The sequence below is a fragment of the Haliotis cracherodii genome, unplaced genomic scaffold (genome assembly GCF_022045235.1).
Source record: "Haliotis cracherodii isolate W230 unplaced genomic scaffold, xgHalCrac1.p SCAF_12, whole genome shotgun sequence".
Taxonomy (NCBI): domain Eukaryota; kingdom Metazoa; phylum Mollusca; class Gastropoda; order Lepetellida; family Haliotidae; genus Haliotis; species Haliotis cracherodii.
In genome coordinates this window covers 40,222,318-40,229,446 of record NW_027266267.1, presented here as the reverse complement: position 1 = coordinate 40,229,446, position 7,129 = coordinate 40,222,318, and the positions used below count along the sequence as shown (strand labels likewise).

The following is a 7,129-nucleotide window of genomic DNA, read 5'->3' as shown; positions in this document are numbered from 1 at the left end:
ACTCGCAACCTCTAATAATAAACTGTTACGTTTGGTATCCCCAGCAATACTCACCATGGTCACTGGGCAAATGTAAAAATCACAAAACCCTAACGAGATTCTGTCTACATGGTCACACCAGTCAGACAGCATGGCTGTTCATATTCATTTACAACATCCTCTTATAATTAGTATAAAAGTGTCCCACACAAAACCTTGTTTTATTTATTCTTTCAACATACAAAACAGAAAGTGGGGTGTGGGGAAATGGGACATATTCCTACGTGAAATAATGAGACATTAGTAGTGGTGACGACTATATCATAATTGTACTGTCTAAAGCATACATTTGGCGAACGAAAAACCTTATATTTGCAATCAAGTGGAATGACTCGTGTGGGCAAATGAATATGTTCGCAATCCACAAAGAATCATTTTATTAATGGCGAACATTTACCAACCGGCGACAATCGTGTCAACACGGGGGTTCCCCTAGCAATAAACTCGCATCTAAATTCACTACTGTTCTACTGTCGGCTAGCCACAATGGCTAGACTGGACCCTAGTGGAATGGTTCATGCCATAAAAGTCTAGCAACCGAACACTAATTAAGAGGGGCCGACCTTGTATTTATGGTCTGGTGAACACAGCTCAATGGCCGCTCATTAACTTAAATTTCACATCTCACTGTTTTGTTTTATCTCACTATTCATTTGATAAATTTGTCAACTTCAACTGCAACCCGGTCCCGTGTCATATGCGTGTTACACGCGTTCTACAAGCGTGTTAGGGGAATAAACTTTTAGGCAGTAGTGTACTTTTATCAACTTTCAGGAAATATTTTCACATCCTTATCTGACATTTTCAGTAGTTTTACAATATGTTGTTCCCCAGATTTCTGAACCATAGCACAATATTGGTGTAATCATTGCATCAAAAATCCTGAAAAGATCAGCACAAATGATATTACCTACTCTCTTTTGATACCTGTATATTGCCATTAGGGCTTTATTTGCTTGTGATATAAAGGGCCTGTCACACACTACCGATGTACCTCACCAGGACTAAACCGGAGCAAAAAATTAACAACAGTGAGAAAATCGGCGGAGCTCCGACGAGAAAGCACTTGAAACAAACAAAATTGACCGTAGCAATACCGATGTAGTACCGCTGTTCCCGTTGTGATACCGTTGTCCTACCAATGTAAGAGCCGGTGTGCTATCAAATACCACTTTTTTGTCACCTTAGTGTTACTGATCCGCCGCCGATGTAAAACCACTGTACCACTGTTGACCGGAGCTATCGCAGAGTGATACCGTTGCGCTGCCGATGCACTACCGATGTAACAGTGGAGCTCCGGTATCACGTAGTCGGCGCATCAGTACTATTTCGGTGGTATTCTGCCGTACTACGGTATCACAGTGCCACCAGCACGGTACACATTGAAGCCACCGGAGAGCCGCCGATCCATTACAGGGCGCTCCCGGTGCTCTACCGACATTAGCAAAGCAATACCGGAGTACTGCCATTATAGTCCCATTGCTCGCTCCTGCAGCGCAATGGCGGAAATTTTAAGCATGTTCCAAAATTCCTAACATGGCTTGCCGTTGATAAATTTGAATTTGATGAATATCCAAGAGATGGGAGCTATTTATTTCACTTAGGAGTATCAAACAAATAAATGCATGTTTCGAAAACAAAAAAGGCAGAATTTTCCAATAATGATTTCCCTTTAAACAATCTGATTGTCCATTTTCACACTAGGGGGCGCTGAAGTCATGACTTAGCACTTTTTTGCATTATACTACTTCCAAATAAATGGATGTTTTCATCAAAACTAAAAAAGACAATTTTGATATTTAGTGTCCAATTAAATGAGCATCCAACAACATACACACAACCTAAGCGTTCTGATATATTTCTGGTGCAATAATACTTGTGTTGGCACAACAAATTGCAAACATAATCAATGTTGACACTTTTCGATCATTTCTCATTTCGCTTTAAAAAAAATATTGCATGAATTCTATTTTCTGTAACAAAAATGTGTTAGAAGTTAAGATAAGTTTTAACCATGCCATTTAAAGTAATTAAAAGGTTATTGCGAAATGAGTGAACATGGTCATATTATAAATGCTGACACAAGGGAGATAAGTCTTTGATTTGGTATTCATTAAAGTTGTCATTTGGATACATTTAAAAAAAAATGAAAGTAACTAAGATAAGAATCTTTAGTTAACGGATTATCAGTTACAACAAGCTCTGTTAGAAAATATAAGAAGAGCATAAACACATTTCTCAATAAATTTCAATCGAGAGAGGTATTTTAGAGCAGCTTTAATTTACAATAATTATTATTTAACCTCCCTTATAGCACTTGCAATGAGAATGTTTGCATAAGAAGTTTCATGTCTTATTTAGTGTATGTGTAACTATCGTAATCAATTTAAAATTCATAATATCTTGAGATTGTTCTTGAGAATCGGAAGTCACAGATTTCATTTTAATCGCATGGGATGGTTTCTTCCCGATTAATCTCGTTACTTCATTATTCAACGCTGATATAACAGCTGATAATTGTGTCACACATTCAGTTGATCTTAATCGTTCCAATTTCATTTCGATCCAATACTGATATAGAAAACAATGTTCGGTTAAATCTTTCAACGATAGGTTGACTACGATGGGCCTCTCTTTCACGATGCCTGATTTCAATATCGTGCTTTGTTAACAGTTTAGTTACTGATCCCATAAACTAAAGACCAGGATCTACTTGAAATAACTTTTAGTGGTCCGTGTTTATATATGCGGCTCAGTGCATTAGCTACTTCTGTTGTATCTTTTGAGGTTAATGGCTCAGCCTCTTTGTAGCGACTAGCCACATCCACTACAGTTAAAGTGAATTTATACGTTACGCATCTTACCTTATCATGGGCAAGAAACAAGAGGTCAGCCTGATGAACTTCATTCCTTGTAAAAATATCAAACTTCTTCCTCGGGATATAACGCGGTGCCGGTAAGTATATTTGCCACATCGCTTGTTTCTTAAGCCAATCCTTGGCCACATCTTTAGATACCTTAGCCGCGGTGGCTAATTATTTTATTGCTCCTGTATCTTTCCAATATCCTCGTGGGCTATAGTAAATTTTATCCATTACTAATTAATATTGATGATTCTTTACATAGGAATCATGACGATCGTTGAATCGCATCACCATTTTTGCATAAAAAATTCCCCTGTAATAGCTGAATAGGTATATAAATCTGGCTCCAGTGGGGTTGCGGCAGCACCCCCATTACCTATACTTCTCTTGGAATTTAATATTTTGCATTCTTTACCAAAACATTGCCAACACTAGAATGTCATGTTATTGATGGTATTACCATTGCCCATACATACTGCATGTTTCCATTAACTAAGATACCTGTCAAATGCAATATCTCGTAGCTTTTCAAAAAAGTTGACAAGAAAATATGTTATTTATGTGACATTCGTTTTCCATTTACTAGATTGCTTCTAAAAGAGATTAATAAAACAGTTGTGCAATCATTGTCTAAATATACATTATGTCCAACTTATTGAAACGCAACAGTGTCACCTGTATGTTTTATACTATTATTATTCCATGAGTATTAGTCTCTATCGCGTAAATTCATGACCTGTGCTAGAAAATGTTTTTAAAAATCACTTTTAGGTGATATCTCAAATTTGATTGATTTATTGTTACATTGCTGAAATACTGAGTGAATTAAAAGGCATCTGTAGCAAATGTGGACTGAGGCCATATTTGGGTCATGTGACTTCACAACTACACCGATCTATTTAATTCACTGGGACATTAAAATGAATTGAATGTCGGTCATATCATGGGTATTTCAAACGTAATGAAACTTTGTATTACTTTCTTTTGGACCCCAAAACGAAAAAATAGACTTTCTTCAGCAATTTTACAATATAGGTAAGACTAATTATCTTATTTTGAAACAGGTCACCAGGTCAATTGTTAACAGTTTTCGAGATGCACTTGCACCAACAAGAACACTGAAGTGGTCATACTATACACAAAGGAATAAAAGACATTTAATATGTGACGATCGCATGTTCATGATATCTTAAGTTTTTGACTCCATCGCTTGCTCTAAGACATTGCTTGAAAGTGACAAGAACTTCCAGGAGGTAGAGGAAAAGGTTGTATCCTCCTGGCAGCTAAGTATAGCTGAGGTCAGAAAGAAGGCGATGGCGTTTTGGTTTTGGGCGACAATTCTGCAGGCGCATTAATCCATATATAATCAGGTCTCGATGGTTCAACTAATCAAAAGCTATCCGCCGAAAGAAGCCATGATATTCAGTTACCCTCACAGAAATCCATGACATGAAGCCAAACTTGCTCATCTGTTGTATTCTAAGATGCCAAGCAGAAAATACAATACTTGTGGTTCGGGGATGCCTCATCAATTAACTAAAATATGCTTTCAGGTGATACATCGTTTCCCTGTATTGGAGTATCAGAAAAAAATCCACCCTACATAACCCAATAAAATTATTCATCTATATGCCCGATCGGGAAAGGTGTCTTTGGAGCCAGGACACTACTAAGAGAAACTGATCTGCCAGCCATGCTAAAGAAGAGACATAAGAGTTTGAGTAGGGAAGCTGCATCAATTCATGACGCTGATTACAAGGTCTGGACAATGATAAAAGTGGTTTCAGCCGAGGTAATCCTGGACACCAAAGGCACAAAGGAACCAGGGTCCTCCTGGCGCAAGGTTGACCAGTAGACAGTGCTACATTAATAGGACGTGAACACAGTATGACTCTCTGTTTACATGTAACTAACTACTGATAATGTTACCCCGCGGGCAGTAAACAAGCTAAAACGTTATGTTATTTTTTTCATGGCATATATAAGCTGTAGAATGTGTATTATATGTGGACTAAGCTATATTTTACATGTTTAGCTTAATTGTGAATGAATTAATTCAAAAGATAACAAGAAGCATACTGAGTGGCAATATACAGGCGCAAATTCATTACATAACAATACAGGCGGAGTGATTGAGTGAGTATGGTTTTACGCCGCTTTTAGCAATATTTTGGCAATATCACCCGGGTCTTCGGCATGACGAGGTAACGCTTTAAACACTAGGTTAGACTGCCGCCAATACCGGCAAGGTCGTGATAAGCAGTAATACACAGTACACAGATTACGCAATGGAGTATCTACAAAATCATTACCAGATCGGTCGGAAATATACACATCATGCCAAAATGGGCTGGAACAATACACATTGTGACCAAATGGGAATATACACAGTACAGTTCATCTTCCGTGGCCAAACACAACCTAAGGCATGAACTCCAGTCAATCCTGTGTCATTAGATACACTGTCATCCTCTGTGATTGTGTGACAATTCATGAAGTGCAGCATGTACGTTGAGGTTCAACTTACTTACAGTTTGTGAGAAACGTGTTATGCTTGCTACGACCTCCGCTACTGAGCTTGGTTTATGGCAAGCCCTCTCCCCTGTGGATAAAGCATAAGACAAGAAATGCAAATGAAACAAGATTGGAAATGAGAGTCCATACGCGGACAAACCAGCAAATACCTCAAGACCCTCTTCAAAGGAGTAAACAAATACGTCATTGCCAATATCTGACAGGTGGGTGCAAACCTGTCTGAAGAAACCTGTGGGCTATGTTAATTTCATTGTGCCCGTGGACACGCCTTTCAGGGTCTGGGGCACCTCTCTTCCGAATCGGTTAAATCTCTTCCTTTGCACTCTATCACACTGCCGTCTGGTATACCCCGCCATGTGACTCTCTGCAGAATATCTAACCATATGATGTGCATGTAGGGAATCCTATGAAATTTGGTAAGATCCCGACTCACCATTTGTAGCACATCCATGAGGCCATAAACTACCAAATGAAGGAGGGAACAAGCTGGTGGAAGACTGCCTCTTAGTTTTTGTTGCAGGAATGGCAGCAAGGAGCTCAACTTCAAATGTCTTTTTCCGTACCATTTTGAGCTGAGTCAATACTTCATGTCCAATCCCTCTGGCCTTAAAACTGTTCTCCGGTGAGCCCCGTAGATCAGACTTGAGCCGTCTAACCATATTTCTGCGAATGTACTTACCATATACAGCAGATTTCCAGCTACCCCATGTGCAAAGTATGTTATGTGGTATTCCTTTTGTTACCACATATGTAGTGGCTCCAATCATAAATTAGTGTGTGTTGTTGATATCTGATGTCTGATGAAAGGTTTATCATTCATACGGATGAAGAACTGGCCTGGTTGGGGCGTAAAGACAGATGTGTGGTTAGTGAAGTGACTGGACAAATTGGGAATAAAGAAGCTTGATACCCTGATGTACAAACAGACTGGAGAGCAGTACGCAGTCTCCTCAACACGTCAGTTATGATTGGGTGTCTAGCTCGGGTGTCGGCGCAAGAGCTGCTGTATTTCTGTATCCCTGCATGCATTTGCAAACGAAAAAGTTGTCGGAAGGACGGTATTAATTTTGTGATGTCTGGCAAGAGCTGAGCGGTGCAAAGCCAGTTGAGCTGGACATCCTGACTTTGTCACATGAAATATCATCTACGGATGTATTTTATCCGAGGTATTTTATGTTGGTGACAAAATTTGTCAAATAATCTTAATGCAGCTGCGTAGGTATGTTGAGTATTGGTCGTCACTGGTGCTGTTCTTGCCCGAAAGGCCTCAGATTCCAGATAAGCCACAGATTCCTGGGAACTGGTGTTGGTTTTGTTCTGGACTCTGATTTCAGCTCACGAAACATTCAGATAAGGAACATAATTCGTGTTGCTTTTAAAAAGTATTTATACTAACCTCTTATTAATAAATTAATGTTGAGATAACAAAGGACAGACTGCCAAACAAACTGTATTGTCTTCTCATATGTAGTTCACTGTTTGTTCAATATGGAAACAACTGCCTGGTTATCACTGTTTATTATTATTTTTGTTGCTCCTGAGCTCATCAGCCCAAATGTTGACCGCAACTTAGACTAAAGTTGGATGGTTCCATGTTAGTTTTATTTTCTTCCAATGCTCCGCCCATGAACCGTTAGTCCAGCGTCCTTGAAAGCATGCTCCAAATCCACGTGAATCTCCTGATGTCTGTC

General features: G+C 39.1%; 1 pseudogene; it reads right to left on the bottom strand.

Annotated features, from left to right (window-relative positions):
* Positions 1-5,368: 5,368 nt before the first annotated feature.
* On the bottom strand, positions 5,369-6,258 carry LOC139457378 (uncharacterized; annotated as a pseudogene).
* Positions 6,259-7,129: the final 871 nt, after the last annotated feature.